This window comes from Rattus norvegicus, chromosome 1, assembly GCF_036323735.1.
Source record: "Rattus norvegicus strain BN/NHsdMcwi chromosome 1, GRCr8, whole genome shotgun sequence".
Classification (NCBI taxonomy): Eukaryota; Metazoa; Chordata; class Mammalia; order Rodentia; family Muridae; genus Rattus; species Rattus norvegicus.
In genome coordinates, this window is record NC_086019.1 from 51,502,468 (window position 1) to 51,526,856 (window position 24,389).

The following is a 24,389-nucleotide window of genomic DNA, read 5'->3' on the forward strand; positions in this document are numbered from 1 at the left end:
GGAGCTAGTGTGTGTGTGTCTTTTATCTGCAGATCTGAGATAGCTCCTGGGTATGCATTCGGCCATCAAGAACACAGAGCAGTGTAGCGAAAGCCACACGGTACAGAACACCACTTGCTCTGCACCTGACTCTCCTGGGAACTCGATTTCATGTCCTACTTCCTACTGGGAGCTCTTGCTCAGCTGACGTTCCCTGACTCTCTCAAACATATGCCGTCTCGAGTATTTCTTCTGCATGTAACTGGTCCCTGAGGAGTGAGCTTTGAGGGCCAAGTGCCTTCCAGGCAGAGCCGCTAACAGAGCGAGTAACACCCAACACTCCCTCTAACATTGTGGATGTGATCATTGCTAAAACACCAGTTGGAAGCTCAGTCCTCGGGGTACTTCTTTTTTTAATGCCACAATGTTTTGGCTCAGGGACTTATTCACTGACCTGACTTCTTTACAATTGTCAACCTACTTCACTCATTACCTTATGAAGAGACTGGGGAAGAGTGATATTAGCTGGACACCAAATGTCTAGCTTTACCTTTTTAAAAAAAAACTATTATAAAGAGTTGTTCTTCTTGTTGTTTATTTATTTTTATTACAGTATACAGTTAAATTAAATAGTGGTGACTTAAATCTGACAGGATCCAATCTAATTTTCTTATTCTAGAAGAGGAAAGTTAACCATAGCAAGGCTCAATGGAGTTGCCAGGAAGAATGTTTTGGTATATTCCAAAAGTAGATGACCTGTGTTCTTAACCTGCCTGTATACAGTGCAGGTCAGAACAGATCTCAGATGTCTAATGTTGAGTGAATAAAGCTGAAAATTGGCACCATGAAGTGTCACTGGGTTAGTGGCTTTGTTGTTGAAGGGATTCTTATTTCTTCTGGTACTAGGTTTACCAAGGAAAGATAGTTCCAGAAGTTTTACAGCATGAACTGACAGGGTCCTTGACTAATGAGACTTTACATCTTTTACCGAGACACATTTCATGTGGCATGATTTCAATGGGCATAAAGCCATCACTCAACGATTAAGATAAATAAGGAGACAATGTCCATACAGTCATGTGTGTCCCAGATCCTGTCTTACTATGAAGGTTTAGGGCATGTGATGCTGTGTTAAACTTGGCCCAGGGAATGGCACTATTAGAAGGTTTGGAGGAGGTATGGACTTGTTGTAGTAGGTGTATCACTGTGGCTGTGGACTTTAAGACCCTAATCCTAGCTGCCTGGAAGTCAGTATTTTGCTAGCTGCCTTCAGTTGAAGATGTAGAACTCTCAGCCCCTCCTGCACCGGGACTGCCTGGATGCTGCCATGTTCCCTCCTTGATGATATTGGACTGAACCTCTGAGCCTGTAAGCCAGCCCCAGTGAAATGTTGTTCTTATGAGAGTTGGCTTGGTCATGGTGTCTGTTCACAGCAGTAAAACCCTAAGTAAGACAGGACCAAAAGTCAAAGACCATAGATGTTATATGGTCCACTGATTAGCAAGCTAAAGAGGACACAGTCCTCCACCAATTTCCCTAGCTGGCCTGCTGCAGACCCTGCCCCAACCACACTTTACATTCTCTTAAAACATATTCTCATGGATAAGTCAGAGATTCAGTGGAAAGTCGAGAACAGAGGATAGCCCTGTGGACCTTAACAGACATCCCAAGGAATCCCCCTCACAGAAGCTGGATCTTGCTGTAAGGTGATCTTTGGAGAAACAACTCAGCAGAGTTTTATTTAAAACAAAGGGCAGTGAAAACCATTTTCTGAAAGAAGTCAAACTCACTGACCAGGATGAGAACCACCTTGAGCAGAGTACATGACTCACTGAGCCATGGCATGTATAAAATGGAACCTGGCCTTTACACGCTACTGATGTACTGATTTTAGACAAAAAACTAATGGTGCTTTCCTCCTTAAACACGGTGAGTGTAGGTAGCTCATTAAATACTTTCATGAGAAAGTCACAAGGTTTCGGGAGAGCTTTCTGTTGCTGATGGAAGAGTTGTAGGAAAGAAGAGAGAGCACATGCACCAGAAGACGTACCAGGGCAAATCTGAACCATGTTCTACCTCTTAAGGTCCTGAGACCTTTTATCTCCATTTAGAAAGCAACTGACCACTAGGGAAGCACAGTCAGACGCTCCCTTAAGATCACTGTCTAATGAACACGGCCAAATTGAAAGATTCCAGATAAAGGGGAGAGACCTTGTCTCAACCACCAAGATTGATAGTGTCTGAAGGAATACCATCTGAGGTCTATCTCTGGCCCCCACATGCATTATAAACTGGGTATCTCAAACAGAAAGAATCAACACCTCTCTCTGGTGTCAGCCTTCTCAGTAGCTGGTTAAAGCAATCCTCTTCCTGGTTGGAGTAGGAGACTAGGGTTCCTATTACAAAAGTGTGGTGAATCCTATACCTGAGGGCTCTGACCTCATTGTCTAAGCCCCACCTCTTAACACTATACAGCAGCAAGGACCAAAGCACCTGCATGGCAGAGAGGTACAACAGGTCAGTTTGGAGTGGTGGGAAAGCATTTGTTCTTGACTCTTTGCTTGTCAAGAGATAAAATGTTCTGGCTAAATAGCCACGTGGAGGCTTTTAAGAGAACGAGAGAGATGGCACTTGGCAAATGACTCCAGTCCAGTCTGAAGACCATGTCTTACTGTCTTACCACCAATTCATCCATCCATCCATCCATTCATTCATCCATCCATCCATCCATTCATCCACTCATCCATCCATTCATTCATTCAATTGTTCTTTATCCTGTAGGGCCATGTCGATTCTATGGGGATGCCTATGGCTCTACTACATGGGTCCTTGAAGTGAACATACCAACAGGAATCATAACATGGATACAAATCACTAAAGAACAAGGAGGTAGAGGAGAAACATTGACTTTCTACCCTCTTTTATAAGAATTTAAAGGATGGGTAAGTTAGCATTGAGGGAACTTCAAGAAGTGCTGTAAAAGCTAGACCTTAAATGTCACAGGGATTCAACAATGGGAAGGAAGGGGAGAACAGGGAGCATGGCATCTGGAAGAGGGCACATGTGGAGCCCTGTCTCCTGAGTGGGCTTGGGTTGAACTGGTTGGAAGACAAAGGCTATGGGACTTTGGCACGTGAAAACCTTGATGAGGAGGCCATGAAGAGCCTTGGAAGTTTCTGCTCAAAGTCTCGACCTGATCAGAATGGGTGTAAGACAGGCACTGAGGGAAGGGAGGATGGTGATCTGGACCTGGGGGAGGGTTAGGAAACACCCTGAACTGACAATGTGCAGTTGCAAATCAGCAGGACGAAGTTAACTTGTGAGGGACGGTCCTTGGTCCAGAGGGTGATCAAAGTGCAGATCCAAGTCATTCGCAGCCAAGGGGGTTGGGACCTTACTTCCTGGAGATGGTCCAGAGCAAATTGATTACAAGCAAACCTCTCTCTTTATCCACAGCAGCCTCCCCAGACCTCTTTCTCCCATCCTGCTGCTCCTACACTGTTGCATAAAAATGTAGGCATTCCCAACTTCCTGCTTACCCACTAAAAGTCTGAAATACTCAGTGATAAAACACCCATGGTGGCCTGGCTCTGTCAGGGGTCCCTCTCCAGCCAGCCCTGATCAGAACTTAGCTTCCGAGTCTCCAGATCACCCTCCTTCCTCCTCGGGGCTCTTAAGTTCCCATGTGACCTCCCAGGAAGACACTGCAAACAAACTGTTGTGAGGAAGCCCAGTTAACTCCAACTGAGTGGACCTCGGACCCAGGGGCATGTAATGGTTACCTAGTGACCCATATTTGTGAGTTTTGCTAATGAAAGTAAAGCTTTACTGACAGACTGGTTTAAAGACACCACTGCCCTCGCTCACTGGTTTGTGAAATCCTTTTCTTTTTCCTGCTGAAGAACTTCAAAGGGTTCCAGGCACCCACAATAGAACTGTGTCAAGAGCTGTCAGTGTTACATTGTGTAGGGCCACTCCAGTATAACAAAAAAAGCCTTTACTACTGCGGGTCTGATTGACTGGAGCCTGAGAAGGCATGTGTTTTACTGTGTACTTGAATGATTCCCATTTTCCACTGGGAAGCTTGGAGTGTAATGGGGGAAAGTAGAATGCTAGGGTGAATACCAAGAATGGATGCCGGACAACAGCCTGCCCATCTGCTACCCTCTGGACACTCACCAGTAACTTCCCCTTTCAGAAGCGGGGTCAGTCTTCTTGTGAAGTTGTAGAGAATTAGAGGGGATGTTTTAAAGCAGCTGGTATTTGTGACACATGTGATCTGTTCTCAGTAGTGGAATTTAATTAATCTGAACATTGTGATTAATATTGTCATCACTGGGTAATCAATTTCAGAACTCAAATAAATGAAGCCAAAATAAATTCATTCAGCTGTAGTGAGTTTTCTGAAGCGGAGAGTATCCTACATCTTTTAGGCTTCCAATAACTTGTGTTTTGAAATGTCCTTGAAAGCAGTTTTATGTCAGTGGCATGCCCCTATAATCCCAGCACGTGGGAGATTAGAGTAGGAAGAATGTTGTGATTCTGAGACTAGTTCCAAGCCAGCCTGGGCTCAGAATGAGAACATGTCTTTAAAAACAAACAAACAAACAAACAAACAAACAAACAAACAAAAAAAACAACAAAAGAAAGAAAGAAAGGGAAAACAAAACAAAACAAAACAAAACAAAAAACTAAAACCACCACCACCACCACCAAAACAAAATGACAGTTTGAAGAGGAGAATTAAAAGCAGAACACTGCCATTTACTAGAGAAAAATGCACACAGACGGAGGTCTCGGTGCCACTTTCCATCATTACAGACTAAGAGCTCCCTGGCTATCACGTGGCATCCAGCACTTAATCCTGTCAGTGCTGTTGGTAAAGACATTTGTGCCCACCAAGGGGAGCCGTGGGCTATCCATCCACAATGGAAGGAAGGATGCGCAGGGGAAGAGATATGGCTTTCCAATGTATCTCTGAACATAGCAGCAGTCGCTCGCTTTCAGGAGAGCCAAGAGACACAGCGAGTCTGCGTGTCAGAACACAGATTGCTTTCTTTCCAAATGCTGGTCCCTGATGGAATGAGATGGACCAAAAACAAACAAACAAATAAACAAACAAAAAACCGAAGCATGCAGGGACCGTCTGGATGCCATCAGGGTGCCCTGCCTCCTTGAATGGGGTCTGGAACTAGACAGCTGTGGAGTTCTAAAATCCCACCTAAGGCCACAAGGAGGAGGGCATGAGGCAGTGGTGGTGGTTGTGGTTGTAGTTGTGGTGCTATTCAGAGGGAGAGAGAAAGTGTGGACAAGATGGGAGCAGCAAACACAGACGCCTCTAAGGACTAAGCCCGGCTGGTTGCTTACTCAACGCCCACCACACTGTTGGCTGCTGTGAGCAGAATGTGTTCCAGGGATGGTTTCCTGGCATTTCCTTTATGAGCATCTACCATCTGCAAAGTGCGGGGGCACTAGGTGCACCCTACAGCACTGGGAGGAGCTCACTGTCAGACTGGTGAGAAAAGACAAGACGGGGCATCACAGTATTTCCTGGAGAGGCCAAGCGACAGGTGCAGCAAATCCGTGGCCCAAATATTTCAGGCATTCAAACATAACGAACGCATTAGGAAGTAAAATTTAGAACCGTAATTTCACACTGCATCGTGGTTTTATATAAAAAAAGATTCATGCTGAACATAAGGACGATGGCAAGTTGTTAAGCTTGCCAGAGAGTCTCCAGTCAATGGGGGCACTGACTTCTTACTTTTTTTTCCTGTTAATATCTGTTGTTTTCATTTTTGTTTTTATTTTATTTTTTGTAGTGCTGGGGATCAAACCCAAAGCTTCATGCATACCAGGCAGGAGTTCTACCACTGAGCTGCAGCCCCAGCCTGTGGAATGCTTTTAGAAACTGTTATGTGCAGCCAAGAGGACTATCTTCTCAGTCTTCCTTGTCTACTTGGCTTGGTGTTTGTGGGTTTCTCAGAATGGGCATGGATGTGCACACACACACACACACACACACACACACACACACACACACTCATACAGACTAATTCCTCCTGGCTTTCATCGACTGAAAATGCGCGAGAGCTAAATGAGGAATAAATGCCATTGTCTATGAACAGTGTCTACTGTCAGAGGGATCCAGACGTACATCTCACCTAATTCATCTCATCTAGTAGTGTTGGGAGTATCTGGGAAGGAAAACCTAATATTAAAAAGTGTAGTTGACCATCTCTTATTAGAATCCTACTCCCCCCGAAGCAGTACATTAAAATGGCCTGTTCAAACTGATAGCTTCAACATTCAAAGGGCATTAAACTAAACCAAACCGAGCCCGCATACCAATGTCAGAACCGGCTTCTGCTGCCAATTAAGAGGCATCCTGTGGAACTGGTGCCTCCCGGCTCAACATGGTATGAAGGTCTGATTTATTTTTTTTTGTGAGTTTTCATTTCAGTTTTAATGATGGCCATAATGCCACATGTTTTTGTTCATTAGCATGGATGAGGCCTAAGGTTACAAAAGCTGTGCAGAGAGGCCCCCCCCCCCCTTAATTGTGTGGGCAGCTCTCTCGGGATTTGTTAGAGATCCATAGCTGGCACTGTAGCCAGACAGGACTCTGTGAACATCGGCAGGTCCCAGGCACTCACAAAAGCCCTGCCCGACAAGTGTCCTCTCTAATAGATATCTCTGATATGTACAACTCGCATCTTCCCGAGCTCACTCACTGCTGGCTCTCCTGAAAATGCCACCACCTTCAGGTTTTCCTGGGAGCAGAATCCATGTCTTTGAAAACCAGGATTATCATCTACCCGACCCTTCATTTCTTGTTTTCTTTCTTTCTTTTTTTTTCTTTTTTCTTTTGGTGAGTTTCCGTGAGTATATGGGCACTTACAGATGGGTGTGCCAATGTATATGTATGCACGTATGTGTGTGTGTCATTCACGTGCACCTTCAACCACTCACGCGAATTCTCAAGGATGTGTGTGCATGTGGGGACAGAGGACCACCTTGGCTATCCTCTCTCAGCTGCAGTACACCTTGGTTTTTGACACAGGGCCATATAACATCCTGGAGCTTACCACAGAGGCTACTCTGACTGGCTTTGCCAGTGCTGGGCTGACAAGAACACGCCACCACGGATGGATTCTTTTCATGTACTTTCTGGGCATTGCACTCCAGTTGCTGTGCTTGCAAAGCAACTCCTTTCCTGACTGAACTTGCATTTCTTCTTTCTTATAAGGTGAGTGTCTGCAAAACTGAGCTCACTATTTCGGACTCCACCAAAGCCTTCCCATTACGGAGCCATCTCCAGTGGGAGGGGATACAGGACCGTATCTCAAGAGACCCAGATGGTGGGCTGTAGTGGTCTGGAGAGACAGCAGTCTCTGTCCTCTCCCCGCCTATCACCACTCACAGCATTACCAGCTGGATGAGAGCCCAATACAATTTCTGTAACACAGACAAAGCCGTGAGTTCTTATGCCTGGGGGTAAAGTAGTCTACTAGTAGTGGATGTCTGTCACCTCCAAGTATGAGAGTGAGAGGTCCCTAGATGTGCCCAGGACTGTAGCTCTGTGAGCTGAGTAATGCTGAGGAAGAAACAAAGTATGTGAAAGCAAGGGACCTGGGTACTGTCCGTTGTTCCCTTCCTTGGGGATCCATGAAGGCTCTGTCAAGGCAAGCCTTGGCAGATGACGCAAGGGAATCAGCCATCCACCAGAAAGATGCGACTTGTGGGAAAATCAGGAGTCCCTTACATTCATGTGCCACATCTGTGTCTCCTTACCAGACATCACATGCTTACTGGGAAACAAATAGAAGTATATACTCAGGACTGGATTTGATACCTAGTTTCTTTTTATGGGTCAAGAGCCCTTTGGTTGTAGCTCTCCTAAGTTTTGGTTTCCTTGTCTTCTCATCACAAAGGGGACCTCCACAACTGGGTCAAGGATCAAGATAGATGTGCTTGCTCAGGCCCCACAGAGAACCAGGAAAGCGATTGATGTGAGCCCTGGGCCCAGGCCTGTCTCTGACTATACCTGCAGAGCCAGGTGTGCTGTCCTAGCCTCCGGTACCCACACACCCCTGCAGCTTCCACAGCACTGTTGATTTTTCTAGGATGGAGAAAGAATATAACATGGGTTTTGTAAGAGAACACTGACAGATATTATATGTGTCACTTTAACTTCTATTTGTTTGTTGTTGTTCTTTCTGTTGGTTTATTTTTTTCTCCTCCTTGCCTTGATGGCTATGACTTTTGCCTCTCTGCATGGAGAACTAACTAGAGCGTGGTTCTCAACCTCCCTAACGCTGTGACTCTTTTAAAACAGTTCCTTATGTGGTGGCCTCAATTCTAAACTTATTTTTGTTGTTACTTCATAACTTAATTGTGCTACTATTATGAATCATAATGTAAATATATGATGTATAGGATGTCTGGTATGTGGCCCCTTGGAAAGGCTGAGGACCACTGAACTAGAACAACTCATAGGGACCAAACTACAGGCCGAAGCAGGTGGACGTTTCCCTATACTGGTCCCCAAGAATAGCAGCAGTGCTATTCTGTTTTATCAGCTGTGTGTGTTGGGTGCCAGCCAGACTCTATACTGCAGGTGACCAGCCTGGCATCTAGGTAGATTGAGGCAGGCAGTGGTGGCTGTCATTAGCAGTTGTGGGGGTAAAAGTTGCTTGCTATTTGTAAATTTTCTCTTCCTTTAACTTGTTGTTATTCTAAGGTTAAAAGCCATCAGCTTCTGGTAATTAAATTCAGCTATTAGCAGCAGGGGATTAAGAAAAAAAAGTACTTAGTTTCTTGGCTCTGATTTAGGGACCACTTGCTGGCCAGGCAAGAGGCTTGGAATTCACTAACTCTTTGTGAACCAGATAGAAAAAAAAGGAAAGAAAGAAAGTCCTCTACACACACGCACACACACACACACACACACACACACACACACACACACACACACACACACCAGATGAAGCAGAAATGGCTATACCAAAACTTGATTATTGCTTTTAGCTTTTTATAGCTTTTAGACAATAATTTTTCTATGTAAGAAAGAATAACCTCATAGATAAAATGTTACATAAAGGGGGAGCTACGGAAGGATACCTCTATTAAGTCCAAAACAGTGTAAGCTGTTTTGTAAGCTCATTATAAGTTCAAAGCAACAGTTTCACATGGCCTTGCTTTATCGTAGTGCACACCTGTGGCTTCATCTTTGGACCTGACCTAGGATGAATGTTTTTCCTTGATCACACATTTGTCCCAAGCCTATTTCTCCTTTTTAGTATAATTTACGAAAGCTCATTGTATTTCTTATAACGTAGACTTTTACTTACTTACTCTTTTATGAGGAATGGGCACATTCTATTCTTGGTTCTAACTTTATTACATCTTTCTGGCAAAGCAACTAAAGCCATTTCCTTAAAGTTTCTTCTTAAAATTATTTGAATAAAATCGGAAATGCGATAAGGTAATTAATTCATCTAAACAGTATTAATTCATGAAAGTTCATCTTCATGTTGAGCTGCGGGAAATTTGCCAAGTAGGATGGGCTGATGCCCAGGAATCATTAGGCTGTGTAATAGTGACAGGAAAGGCAGATCAGAAGCAAGAAGCATCCCTGGGATGAAGTCTCTCAGGACTCTGTATTCTCCAGAAAATTCATTTGCTTGCCATCATCTTTCCTAGATGATTTCTGATGCTGTACACTAGCCGATGAATTTTTGCATATTATCACCCAGTCCTAAGGCCCAAATTCCAGAGATTGGCAGGTTTAAATATTAATCCTAGGAATGTTTGTTTCTTAGCATTGTAATTCTAAATGCAGAAAGCAAATGTATATGTGAGTATTTTAAATCTGTTTTAAAAACTAAATTTTAGGGTTTTTTGCTTCTCTTCTTAAAAGATTGTTTTTCTTTCCACTTTATTTTATGTATTTGGGTGTTTTGTCTGCATGTATGTCTGGACTACATACACACAGAGCTTGAGGGGGTCAGAAGTGGGCACTGGATCCCCTGAAACTCAAGTTACAGACCACTGAGAGCCTGACAGCCAGCATGTGGATGCTGTGAATCAAATTCTTGTCATCTGGAAGAGCAACCTGTGCTCTTTAACTGCCAAGCCATCCTCTAGCCCCATGCTTTGTTTCTCAAGTAGCTCAGGCTGGCCTTGAACTTTCAAATAGCTGGGACAACCTTGAATTTCCAACCCCCTTACTTCTACCTCCCAAATATTAGCTGCTACCACCTGCGAGACTCACAGATCCTAGGGCCTTGTGCATGCTAAGCAATCACTCTCCTGTGTTACATGTCTAGCCATTGACAACATTTTTAGTTTGAATAATTCTAGGATTATTAAAAAGTAGAAAAATTATAGAATTCCCAATGCCATTCCTCCAGCCACCATTAGCAACACTATCCTATACAATGCTTATTAGAACTAACAAACTAACACTGTTAGAATTTTATTATCGAAGCTATATTCTTGATTTTAGCTTTGCCATTTTTTTTCAGTATAAAGGTTGTTTTGGAGAAAAACAAGCAGTTTTGAATAATGTGTATCTCTTTGAGTTCATGAAACCAACCCAGGAAATAAATGGGTCTGGAACAGAGAGCATCTCTATTAACCATGTCTGACCGACCTACTATAAAAAGAAGTTAAATGAATGGCCCAAAGTCACGCAGCCAATAATAAAGCTAAAATCAAGCAGCGGGCAACAAGGGCCCTCGTACCTAGGCTCTTAACGGTAACAAATGTTGTGCTTACTTTAGTTTGGAGGAGGAATGGATATATTTTCTCTCCAAGGGTACAGAAAATATTTTAGGCTTTGTGTAACACAGGGTACACATGGCAAGATCTCAACTCTGGCAGCACTTGTAGGTTGGAGTGTGCCCTTCGCCACTTTGTAAACCAAATTCCGAGGAATGTGACTGTATTAGAAATCAGGGAATTTAAGGACATAATTGGAGAGAAAAAGGTCACGGGTGGGTCTTAATGCATTATAACTGTCCTCAGCAGAGGAGGGAGTTGTGACAAAGGCATCAACAGAGACAAATGTGCAGGGACAGCATGAGACAGTTGGCATCACAAGCAGAGGATACAGGTCTCGGGAGAAGCCCTCAACCTCATCTTGAATGCTTAGCCTCTAGAATTATGAGAGAACAAATTCCTACTGCTGAAGCCCGGTGGGCATGAGGCTTAGTTACGGCAGCCTTAGCAAACTGGCCCAGCGTAGAAGCCCAGGCTTGGAATCCCAGGGTAAGGCCTGGTCAGGCATGGCTGGGTTCCATTTGTTTGTTTGTTTTCTCAAGCTTCTCAGATAATTCTAATAAGCGGCAAGGGTTACTCGTGTAATGCCTCGCCTTACACTTGCGACATGTACCTGTGGCTCTGTGGTTGTGGGTGGCTCTGTGGTTGTGGGTGGCTCTGTGACTGGGTGTGGCTCTGTGGTTGGGTGTGGTTCCCCGTGCCTTGTAGCATCCTTTCCATGCACCAACTTTCCCAGTGTAAGGCACTTTGTAGGATGCTGGAGTTGAGGAAAGGTTCTGTTCTGAGGCTCCCTTGAGCTTCTCCAAACGTAGTCTTCCAGGTCAGGGGCTCCACCTGACCACATTGTTCCTGAGAGTCTGGCCTCACTCCCATCTCTAGTTCAGCTTTCTAGCGTTCTAGTCTATTCTATTGTAGAAATAAATGAGCAACACACAAACTCAAAAGGCCTGGCTCTGTGAGGTGATCTGGCAGTGGCCTTACCTGGTACAAAGATAGATAGAACAAGAAATGTCAAAACACAGTCTATTACCTGATGTCAAATACTAGGGAACTGGGGTAAAGTCTAGCCTCATTTCATTGCCCCTGCTGTTTATCCAGTATAGACACAGAGGCATGGATGGATACACTTTTGCTTTTTGGTCACCTTGAAAGAAGGAAAGTCAAAACAAACTCAGTTGTCTGGGAAATGTGTCTATTTCTAAATATTTAATAAGCCACTTAATCTGCCTTGCAGGTCGTTAAGTATCTCTGCACAAAACCCCAGGTTCATCAGTTAGGTTTCCACTCCAGGCGTCTCTGTCCAGACAGCACTGTTTATCTGGGAGAATGAAAGTTCGACATGCAATATTTATTTCCGAGGATGCAAAGACATCAGGAACATCTGTGAACCAGTGTGCACATGTGTGTCTGTGCTTGTCTGTGCTTGTGCACACCCTGCCCACTCAGGGGAGCTAAGATGGTTGGTTTTCTTACAGACAAGTTCCTTTGCTGAATATATTACACGCCTCTCCTCATGGTTGTAGGTTATCCCATGGTATTGATTATCTCCCCTTACTGGAGAGTAGTGTATCTGCAAATAAAAAGTTCTGAAGAGTCCACTTCAACTCATACCATATTCTCTATAATGGTATGGCATCCTCAAGATGTCTGTTGAAAATCAGGTGCATTCGACTAACAACGTGACAGGGCTGGGAATCTATGGCAATTTATCAAACGACTTAGCATTACTGACTTTTAAAGAGGCGCTGAGGGAAGTTGGGGAGCATATTACATAATTGCCTTCAGTACTCCTGTAGGGTGAAATCACAGGTCTTACTGACAGAGCCTGAGAGGGCAAGTCCGGGAATAGCTCTCTCTACTTTGGAGCTGACATTTGTTTTTTCAAACACATTACTTAGCTCTGGTGCTTTGATGGCGCCTGCGTACTGAGCCACTGCTCTGACAGAATCACCGAACTCTTCCAACTTAGGACAAAGAGGCAGGCTGGGGTGGGGGTGTGGGGGGTGGATGCTCATTCAGCAGTAGGATGGAGAACCCTCAGTCCACAATATCTCTTGTTACATGAGTTAAAATTGTGTGTGCAGGTGCTGAAAACGAGCTTGTTTGCGTAGGTGATCCAGAAGGCTTTAGTCACTTGGAGGACATGAAAAGTCCCCTCTGCCTGCCAAACTCCAGCAGGCTTTAGGGACTGAGACTATGAGCCATTGTTACTCATGGGAGCAGGTCACGCTCCTCCATGGACATGGGAATGGAGGACCGGTAGTGTAACAAGGTGGCTATGTTAGAGGCCACAGGAACGTTGCCACTGTCTGCTTTTGTCCTGGAGCTCTGTATGCACAATTGGATATAGTAAAACACCCAAGCACTAGGGGATTCTCCATACTGTACTGCTACTCTCCTCGAGGGGCAGAGTGTGGGCTTCTCGGCCTGCGTGGATCTTGATGTAAGAGGATAGCATCCCAGGTCATCTATGATAGAATGGCATGGCCTGAGCACTTTCCTTGAAGGATGTTACACAGTCCTGACAATTATTCTGGCTTATAGCAAATGTAGGCAATCTGCTGCAGGATGCAACATGAGGTTTTGAGCATGGCGTATGTTCGAAGCCTAGCCAATCAGAAATGCTATCCTTCCTTCTCACTCTGTGAGAGGACACCATAACAGGAGCCAGCTGTCCCCCTCTGCTATGTGAGCCCCATGGTAATCTACCTCAGGTCCCCACACTTGGCACCAGGTATCTTTACTGCTGAACTGTCCCTCTCACCCAGAAACACTCTTAATATCTTCTCTGCTCAACTCATCTCCAGAGAGGACCTGAAGATTCAGGGAGTGATAGGGTCACTGGGATTTCAGGCTTCCCTTCTTGGAAGTGGGTCCAGGAGAGAAGGGATGTAGGATTTCCCTAGAGGGTGTCCCCTGAGCTAAGACATTTAGATATTTTTCACTGTAGGTTCTTTACCATGTGACTAGGAAAAGGTAGTAAGATTAAAGTAAGGAAGATTCAAAACTATCAAATTACTTGATAAATGTTCCTAGACACCTTTCTTTTTTAAAATGCTTTTAAGCATTGGACAAAGTAAGCGAGAGAGAGGATGCCCTTCTGCTGGGTGGTTGGCCTTGCCCTAAGAGTGTCTCCATGTCTTATCTCTGAGTATGACTGTGGTGTTTGTGTCTCAACCCCACTTAAGGTCCCAACAGCTGAGGCCTGGATAGTAGCTGAATGTTGGTCATGAGAAGTCTGATGTTCCCCTCTTGGATCCTCAGAGAGAAAGCCATAGTAGCATAGGAGGTGGAAGAGACCTTGGGGACCACTTAATCTGATCCTCTCATGGGGAGCTCCATGGTCAGTGATCACCGACAATTTACCACATTCAAATATAGTGGGTGACAAAGAGAGTGAGGCTTCGATTCCTATTCCCAAATCCTTTCCCTTGTGCTTGGTAAATAAGATGATATATATATGATATATCATATATATTTATCATATATACCATGTATATATATATATATATATTAATGTGAAAAATAAAGCGTCAAGCAGAAGATCTCAAAGGTAAAGAGGAATCATTTTGGACAATAATAGAATCACTTCTTTCCATCACTGACTATAATCAAAGAGAAGAGAAGAGAAGGCTCCGATTCTGTTGAGTGTTGTGGGAACAGCTGGTTTTATCAAATGAGGCTATTTACATGTGCTGACAGATGGTCCACAGTGGAAATGCTCTGCCAGTCTGATTACAAGTCCTCATCACCCCAGGCACCTCCATCAGGTGCCCTCACTGGCTCCTGCACACTTGAGGCGCGCACGGGTGCGCAGGCACTGCCAACTTTTCATCAATGCTGAGTGAAATCTGATGTGTTTTGGTTTTGAAGAATTTCAGGGCTTAGGCAAAGACGTCTCTGGCTTTTATTTGTCTCCAGTTTTCATCCACAGAGGAGGGGCCCCCACGGTGAAGGAAGGCTGAGGGGGAGCCTGGAAGTCCTAAACAGGAAGGAGAAAGGGTAAAAGCCAAGCTAACTATGCTTCGATTACTAGCCGTGGATAAGAGAACATTTTTAGTATTGTGTGTCCCTGGATGTTACTGAAAGAGTTCTATTTAAAATTAAAATAATGTGTTGTTGCCTTTTGACATCTCATTGAATTTGTACATCTACAAGACCCCCATGTATATGAGCTTGGGTCTCGTCAGGAAGGGTAAGTGTGCAGACAAATGTTTCTCCACCTGCATCCTTCATCCTTCCTCCCTGCAGGGCTTTCATGCTCTCTTGTACCCTTCTGCCTGTGGCGCTCCCACGTAATGTGAGTCTTCTGTCAATAGGTCTTCCTGGGCACACGGACAGGATGTTGTGGGAGGACTGTGTCACGATGAGGCCACCTGTATTCAGAGTTTTGCTGCTCATGTGATACCATCCATCTCCAGTTACCACAAGTGGTCCACGAGAGAGGACCCTCCCTACCACTCTCTAAGCATAATGCACACCCTGGGCATCGGTGCTGATGACTTCCAGGCTGGAAGAAGGGCCTGGGTAGAAGAATGATGATATGAGGGACAGACAAGGCTCTCTTCAGTGCCCCTAATTGGGGGGCTGTCTACCCATAAGGCCATCTCTTGTGACTACACTAGCTTTCCTTCAGGATACTGCTCCTAGAGGTGTAGTAGAATCTGTGTGGGGAGGATGTAGCTGAAAGGAAACACTTCAAAGTCCTGTCCCCAGCTGTCACGGATGCCTGAGGCAAAAATGCACCATCTCTGTCAGGGATGCTCCAGTGAAAGATTTAACAGGGCCCAAGTCAAGACTAACAAACCACCAGGGATAAGGGATCCACCTCTACACTTGTGTTTTAAAGCCCCTATCCAGTGTGAGGAGGTGGGAAGGGTGATGATGGGACTCCAGGCCCAGCACATGAAGACATGGGTGGTCTGAGCATCCTGTCTATTCGTGTTAATGTGAGGTGAAGTTCTGCGGAAGGAAAAAAAAAAAGTGTTGCCAAAAGTGCTGGGCCAGCCAATAAACTGCCTCCTCAGGATTTATTGGCTGATGCAGCCTCATAAAACATGGCTGAGGGGCTAGTAGGGTCATACCTCATAAAAGGCTTGCGACGACCTGGGATGGTGGAAGGAATGAGGAGCTTTAAAGACACTAAATAAGACTGGAAATAGAATGAGCTTAGTTTTGTTTTTTGTTTTTTGTTTTTTGTTTTTTTTGATTTGTTCAAGTTATCCATCCACTTGCCAAATGCTTCCGGGGAGCCCTTCCTTGCTGGGAACACGGTTCTAGGCGACCCTTAAATGTTCTAGTTGTTACTTAGGGACCTTACTGTACTGGTCTACGATGGAGAAAGTGATGTAATTGGAGCACATTTTTTTTTTATTACTGTAAACGAGGGTCAAATGGCTGCGGTGCAGTGCCCTCTGTTCAAAATGTCAAGGACTAAACTGAGTATAAACAGGAAGTTTTCGTTCCCATGGCAACAGCAGGGAAGGTGGGGAGAGGCTGCACAAATATCATTTCAGGTCCACAGGCAGCCGATGACTTCTAACCCAAGGAAAGAAAAAGGTCTGCAAGCAAGAAGCCCAATGCCCCGTTCTAGGCTGTAACACAAAGTGTTTGGCGTGGTGCAGGACCCCACAGCTCTGTCTTTCCCCCAGTTCCAGAGTTGTGGCAGGTTCTAAGCATTGCTTGAAAATACCCCTTGGCATCCAGGGGCAGAGTTTTCGCCCCCCTTTACCTGGGGAATAGGACCTATTTCTCATTTTCTTAATTAAAAACAAGACCCAAGAGCTTGTGGGAAGACAAGATCTGAGAGCCAGCCCTGTCTGTTTAGCCCGCTGCTGCTTCTTACCTTCTCTTGTTTTAGGCTTAACTGATGTTGCCTCTCAGGAAAAATTAGAGCATGATGACCTCAGATGGGTGCTGCTCTAATCCAGCAAAATAATCCAGTAGGGCTGGATGTGGGGCTCTTAACCACCACTTCCCATCAAAACAGACAGAGATGGAGATGGCTTTATGAGGGGTTAAACTTTTCCCTTTCATGACGTTTCCTTTCCTGTCCCCTTTATTGGGCCCGTATACAATTCCTGACTTCAGGTATGCACTACTCTACAGCATGGTTGTCTCCACAGAGCCTTGCCCTTGTTTTAAGCCTGCAAGTTGATTTAGCAGCACCTCCATTGCGATACCCTTCTATCCCTGTCTTAAATGTGTGTCAGCTACCCAGAGCTCTTGGTTCCTTGTCGAAGATTGCATGCCAAGAGGCACTAGAGTCCTGAGATCCATAAACCTCAAGGCCAGAGTTCCTTGGAGACTGGAGTCTCCACTGAAGTGAAAGGCCTTTAAGCCAGATTCCCCAAATCCAAGGTTGAGAAAATAACTCCTGAAGATGGGGAAAAGAAACAGACAAATTTCCTACTCTGGTGTTGACATCTTTCATTCTCTCTCTCCTCCACGGTGTGTGTGTGCATGTGCATGTGCCTGTGTGACACAGGGACAACAACATCAGCCTCCTCCTCCCCCACCCCTCCTTTGCTGAGAAAGGGTTGCCAGGTAGCAGAAACACTCTGACCTCATGTCCCAACCCCCAGGAGAGCAGGAAGGAGTATTTATTGATAAGTTTTGCTATGGTCAGCTCTGTCTTCTTTTCTGTGGGTCTGCTTGCCTATTCTGTGTGCTGTCTGTGGACTACATTTGCTAGTGATGTCTCCCGAACCAGCCGTGGAGAATGGACTTGTAGTCTCGGCTCTGTAGGAGCCTCCAACCAGGTTCAGCGTTGGTCATTCCCTCACTGAGCATCATCACTGCATCCCCACGGGCAGCTTCCGTGATAATCACTAACAGAGTTTGTTCAGAATGCGGGTGTGTGTGTGTGTGTGGGGGGGTGCTGTGCACTGGGCTTTCTCCCACATCAATGCACAGCTCAGGATGGTGCTATGTGAGGCACACCGCCTACCTCGAATCCACCAAATTATGCTCGGCAGGTGACAGACCAAGCTACTCTGGTGACTTGCTAGGTTTCTGTAGTCAAATTCTTTCCCAGGTGGAATACAGCCATTTTGTCTGAAACTGTTGGGAAGTCCCCAGGGGGCTTTGTCCTGTCGAGAGCCAGAGTTCTTTCATGTTGACTAGGGCAACAACGACTTGTGCTCAGGCCATCCAGTGCTTAATGCATTTTAGTCTTCTTTTGCACTTTCCATTTATTTCCTGCTGCTTAATCCCTTCCCCATTAAAGTCATGCAAAAGCCAGGCTCTCCCCATTCATATGAAAATACATTTTATTCTCCTTCCTCCTCCATTTTGCAGATTATCATTTTGGTCCTAAAATCAGCAGGATTTGTTTCCCATGATGAAAACAGCCATTCTGTATTCCAAAAAAAACTTGCTTTTCATTAGCTTCTAAGGCACACCGATAAACTGAAAATCCCCAAACTTTATGGGGCATTTTAATTTTCTGTGGCATTGACAGCACAGGCTCAGGGTAGCCCGGGAGCATGCGCCCAGGCATCTGTACAGACACTTCAGGTGTGGCTCCCTTGCCCATACAGATGTGCTGATGAGTGCCAATTAGTCTAAACAGATACAGTGCAGGAGACAAAGAGAGACGGAGTTTAAGGATGCTGCTCGCACCACAGGCTGGCTCTTCAGCTGCATACTCAAAAGGACATGTACCGCCTGGGCTCCTGTGCTCTAGAGAAGATCCCATCTTGTGACCAGCTCTGAGAGGTCAGATCAACCCCTGCCTTTCCCTTCAGTGCATCCTCTGGGAAAGGAGAGTCAAGAATAAAGGGGAAATATTCAGGTTTGCATCAGAGAAAGACACCATCAGTCTCTTCCCCCCAAACTATCCCCCGAAACAGCTTGTGGAATCACCTTGAAGCATATGGCTTGTGCAAATTATCAGTTGACTAGGGAAGGCAAGCAATTCTTGTCTTGGGGGCTAAAAAACAAACAAAACAATTCAGGGTGCTACATTGAATAAATTACCATTATAGGTAGAGCTATCTAAAATGATCCCTCAGATACCTTTGCCAGAGAGAAGGCCAACTGAGCCTGTACCGGATGTGTCTTGCCTGAAGATCAGTGCAGATTTCACCCAATGCTAGGTGTTACTTTCCGAGTTCCTTCACAACCCAAAGCCAGGCACGAGACAGAAGGAACCTATCATGTGTGGTGCCAAGAATTCCTGTGCCAGATGCCTTCTGATGGGTCAGGCCCACTGTGCCTTCTCCACAGACAACATGGGAAGCATAATCATCTCCCAATAATGCTCAAGTTTCTACTGGCATGAAGATTTTGCAGACTTTCTTGGGTATACAGAACCAATCATCTAAGCCAAATGTTCAAGTTATAACCTTCTGGCTGGCGTAAAATAATAAGTCTCCTTTTCCCCACTGCTCTGGGTTAGAAGATCTCATAAAGTGGAATAGAAAGTGAGATTTAATCTTACCGAAAGTTAAAAAAAATAAATCTTTGCAAGCTGATTTGAAAGTCTACTAGGAAGTAATCAAGTTGTCTGTTCCTTTTGTCTTTGTAGCTCCATCTATCAGGGAATTAATTTTGTCCATAAATGGAATAATATAAAATGTAAAGTCACCAAATTGAGAAGAAAATAGATTTTGAGTTTTCACGATCAAGTGTGCCTCACACTTGAATTAATACAAATATAAATTACACATAGCTACTTGGGTGCCTTCCTTAGTGTGCTTCCTGGCTAGGTGACAGAAAAAATGATTGCAGTGTTTGTTTAATACAAATCTGATTTCTCCAGGACTGTGCTGATGTTTGACGGCATGTAAAACAGGATCACTGATTTGGATGAGAACAACGGAATTGCCTTTCTATGAGTAACCAGGAGGACCAGAGAACCCTTATGTAACTTGGCAGCCATTTGGTTGTTTAGAAAAAGACAAATCTTAAGGATGAAGTATGCAAAGTAGGGCACTAGGCGGTTAGTAGAAGGGTGGGGTCAGTGAGGAGAGAGCCCAGAAAAGAGTCCAGATAGATCCTGATACAAAGGGGCAGAACCCTGGCGGGGGACCTGTGGATCATGATGCAAATTTGGTAGATTAACCAGACAAGACTGGCTCGTGATCACACGATACATGACAACACTAGCACATGACAACACATGAAGATGATTTATGTTTTACTTTGATAGAGAAAGAAATCAAGAGCCTTCTCTTTTTATCTCTAAGAGTTTTTAAAGATCAGGGTACCTTACTGGAAGGTCTTGATGATCAGATTTTCTACAGTTTTCCATTGTTTGTTTGTTGTATTTTAGAATTTCTCATAATCCAGTCTGGCCTCAAATTCTTTCACAGCCAACAATAAACTCGAATTTCTGATTGTCCTGCCTCTATTTCTCTCTCTCTTTTTTTAAAGATTTATTTATTTTATTTATATGTTATTACACTGTAGTTCTCTTCAGAAGAGAGCATCCCATTACAGATGGTTGTGAGCCACCATGTGGTTGCTGGGAATTGAACTCAGGGCCTTTGGAAGAGCACTCAGTGCTCTTAACTGCTGAGCCATCTCTCCAGCCCCTGCCTCTATCTCTTATGTGCAAGGATGACAGGTATGTTCTAACAGACTCAATTTATGATATACTGAGGATTTGAACCTAGGGCTTTTTGTATGCTAGGCAAGCAGTCTACCAACGAATCTACAGTGCATTCCCACCTTAGTTTTCATTACTTTTAAAAGAAAAGTGTCAAAGTCATTAAAAGGGAGAATTATCCTTAAGAATTCTTTAGAATTTAATTTTTCCATTTTAATAATTATTCTGCATATAAATAACCCCAAAATAGTTTCTAATAAACATGCCTTATTAAATCTTTGCAAATCACTCAACTTAGTTCTCTAGAGAAACAATTCTCTTTGCATTGATGGTTCACAAATTTACTTAATTTTTAATTAAATTAAGAAATTCAGTATTTAGCACAATTATCAGAAGCAGGTCTGGAAACAAACACAATTGACTTGTTTAAAAACACTAAAAATGGCAGAAATGCTGGAATAAAATCACTGGCCTTTAGGGCTCAGTGCGTTTGGATGTATTTGGAGACTATTGGATGCTAGAAAACCTTCAAGCTTCCATAGTCACTGCTGGGAGAACATTCTATGCTCTCAAACTGAGACAATTCTGCAGCACTTACTGTGGAATGAGAAAAATACTCTCAGGATTAGAGACGACACCATAGTAAGGAACATACGGTGTTCTTCCAGAGGACTAGAGTTTGGTTCTCAGCACACACCGGACTCACAACTACTTGTAACTCCAACTCCAGGAGTTCAACACCTTTTCTCTGCTCTTCAGGAACACACACACACACACACACACACACACACACACAAAGGCATACACACAGTGAGAGAAAGACAGAGTACACATAGAATGTATATATACATATAGATGGATAGATAGACAGATAGACAGACAGACAAAGAGATATGCTCACACAGGCCCACATGTACAATCTCTTTTTTTTTTTAAAGAGAAAATACTATTAATAAGCACTTAGCTAAAAATAAATGCATTTGTGTGAGTTCAGGACAAGTGAACATACAATGAAAAGTATTCTTTGCAATTTGAGACCTTGGCAGATAGCATACAATTATCTAGCGTTTGTCATAGCATAGAGAGATATCTTGACATCAGCTAATTTGGAGTCCTATAGGTTTGGAAAAGCCAGGCTATCTGACCTATGCTTATCTGCTTGATGGGTACAAGAAGACTGATTTGAATAGGATGTGGGCATTTGGCCATAGATTGGCAGTTGTCTAAGGGTTCTATAGCTGTGACAAAACACCATGACTACAGCAACTCTTATAAAGTACATTTAATTGGGCCTGGCTTATAGGTTCAGAGGTTAAGTTCACTATCATCATGGCAGGAAGCATGGCAGCACACAGGTAGATATGGTGCTGGAGAGACAGCTGAGAGTTCTACATCTTTTTCTGCAGGCAGCAGAAGTGACTTGAGCTTTGAAACCTCAGAGCCCTGTCCCCACAGTGACACTTCCTCCAACAAGGCCTCACCTCCTAATATCATCACACTGTATGGGCTGAGCATTCAAATACAAGAGCCTATGGGGGCCATTCCTATTCAAACCACCACAACAGTCTGTAGAAAACTCTGTCTAGGACAGATGTTGTAGCACATGTCTGTAATTCCAACCCTTCACTTGGGAGGCCAAAGCAGAAGAAGCGTGAGCTTGTGGTCAGCCTGGTAACACAGTGAAAACCTGTCTCAAAATTAACAACAACAAAATTATATGTAGGTCAGACTCAGATGTGCACACAGAAATTGTCCCTAATATTGCTTGTGAAATAGTTGCGTATCAAGCATGATTGTTAGTTTGTTTTAAGTTTACGAATAGAAAAAATATATATGTGGACTAAGACTGGCCCATAGGGGAAAGAGATAGATGGATGGCTTTTGACAGTCCAGCCCCTCTTGGCTTAATCACATCTTTCCCCACTCTGTCTGATTCAACTGTGGTTCCCCATCTCTTAAGTTCTTGGGTGAGCATCTGACCTAGGTACCTCAGCACTTCTTTGTGGCTATTTGTCTGGTTAAGCCAGTGGGATATAAACTGGGACATCACTATGACCACTTCTAGAGCCTATTCCAGAAGTGTAAACATGGGAAGATGGGAGGGAGGAAAGATGTGATGGTTTCAATAGGAATTGTCCTCACAGACTCATGTGTTTGACTACTTGGCCCACAGGGAGTGGCACTACTAGAAGGTATGGTCTTGTTGGAGTAGATGTGGTCTTGTTGGAGTAGGTATGGCCTTACCTGAGTAGGTATGGTCTTGTTTGAATGGGTGTGGCCTTACTTGAGTGGGTGTGGCTTTGTTGGAGTAGGTGTGGCCTTACTGGAAGAAGTGCATCACTGTTGTCGTGGGCTTTGAGGTCTCCTGTGCTCAAGTCACAGTGTTAGGATTAGGGTTAGGTTAGGAAATATGCTAAATAATATTCTAAAAAGGAGTAGCCATGGGTTAGGTTGCCCATAGGTTCCATTTAGTTGGCCAACTATGACTAGAAATGTACCTGACAGTGCTATGTTCAGGCAAGCTTAACAAGGTTGGTATGAATTAGTGAGGTACTTGATAACATGACTGAATTTCTCAAACCACGGTGCTCAGTAGGAAATAACTTCAAAACACTCAACGTTAAAGTTTGTAAGTCTTGTGTAGTACATAATCCTGAAAAGTGGGGCGTTGCTTCATCTTATTATATTCCCATTCAACAACTTTATTGTTTCCCTCAGTTTATCCTATGACGGACATGAATGTCATGGCTATGTTCACATGGAGTTGCTGCCTAATTAAAAATTCCCTTAATTCATCAATGAGGTCACAGTGATGTGTGATCATTTCGCATTACTTGGGCACAGAGTTTAGGTCAGAAAATTAACACTCTACACCCTTGAAAGACATCACACATGCGCAATCACTCGAAGATGGCAATTAAGAATCATCTTGTGAATGGAAGTGGTTGCAAAGAGGCATTATATCCACCATGTTGGAGCTGGTTGGAAAGCAGTTGAGTGATAGGTAGAGTGTTGGCTGTGTGTGTGTGTGTGTGTGTGTATTGTGTTCTACAGCCTCCTGGACTGCTGATGCATTTTTTAGCTGTCCCTTATTGGTTAAATACAGTCAGAACTTGGGTTGGACAACATGGCCTCAAATAAGATGGGTATCTTCTGTCAGGGACCTGCTGACTGTTTCAGTTCTGGTCCTCTGAAATTGGCATCAGTGTTGCTGCTCTGGACACTGGGACTCTTTTCTGAAATTCAGGCTGAGTTTATTTTGCCTTTGTAAGACTTTAAGGACATTTATCAATTTACAATTAGTTTCTGATAAGATAGTAGTCATATTCACTCTGAACTATGACAAGATCAGAGATATGAAATGGAAATACTGGACACTGAATGCTGGTATGCTTCCCCTAAGTGTAAGAGAGAAATTTAATGTGGTATAGTGGAGTTTAGATTGATGGATGGGGTGTTGAGTGATATCCTATACCTGGTAAACTCTGTATGTAGCTGAAGTCACTCGTCTAATATCTTTAGAACACAAAAGTTTTATTTGGAGGTGTGTGTGTTTTGTGTGTGTGTGTGTGTGTGTGTGTGTGTGTGCACATGTGTACATTTGGGTCTACAGATCCATACTTTTTTTGTGTGTGGAGACCAAAGGTCACACTTGAGTGTTTTTTTTCTAGATATATCCACCTTGTTTTTTGAGACAGCATCTCTCCCATTGGTCAGAAGCTCATCAAATAGGCGAGGCTGACTGGTCTGTGAGCCTCAGGGATTTGCCTGTCAGTCTTCTTGATATTCAGATTGCAAGCAAACACCACCACATCCAGAGTTTTTCCTTTTCCTTTTTCCATGGGTTCCTTGGATTAAATTGGACCTTCATGCTACAGAGTGATCATTTCATGGACTGGGTTGCCTCCTAATCCCTACTTGGAGCCTATCGTTTGCAGATGTATATTATAAACAGCATGAAGAACATATAGAAACAGAGCAGGGCAAGACCACCACAATTGTGGCAGAGGTCAGTTAGGAACATCTTGTGGGCAGAGGTGGGTCTCGGCCCCTCCCTATCTAACAGTGGTGC

At 44.0% G+C, this 24,389-nt stretch overlaps 1 protein-coding gene across 13 annotated transcripts in view; it reads right to left on the reverse strand.

Moving 5' to 3' along the window:
* Positions 1 to 24,389, reverse strand: part of Prkn (parkin RBR E3 ubiquitin protein ligase) — a 1,193,833-nt gene that overhangs the window by 266,058 nt on the left and 903,386 nt on the right.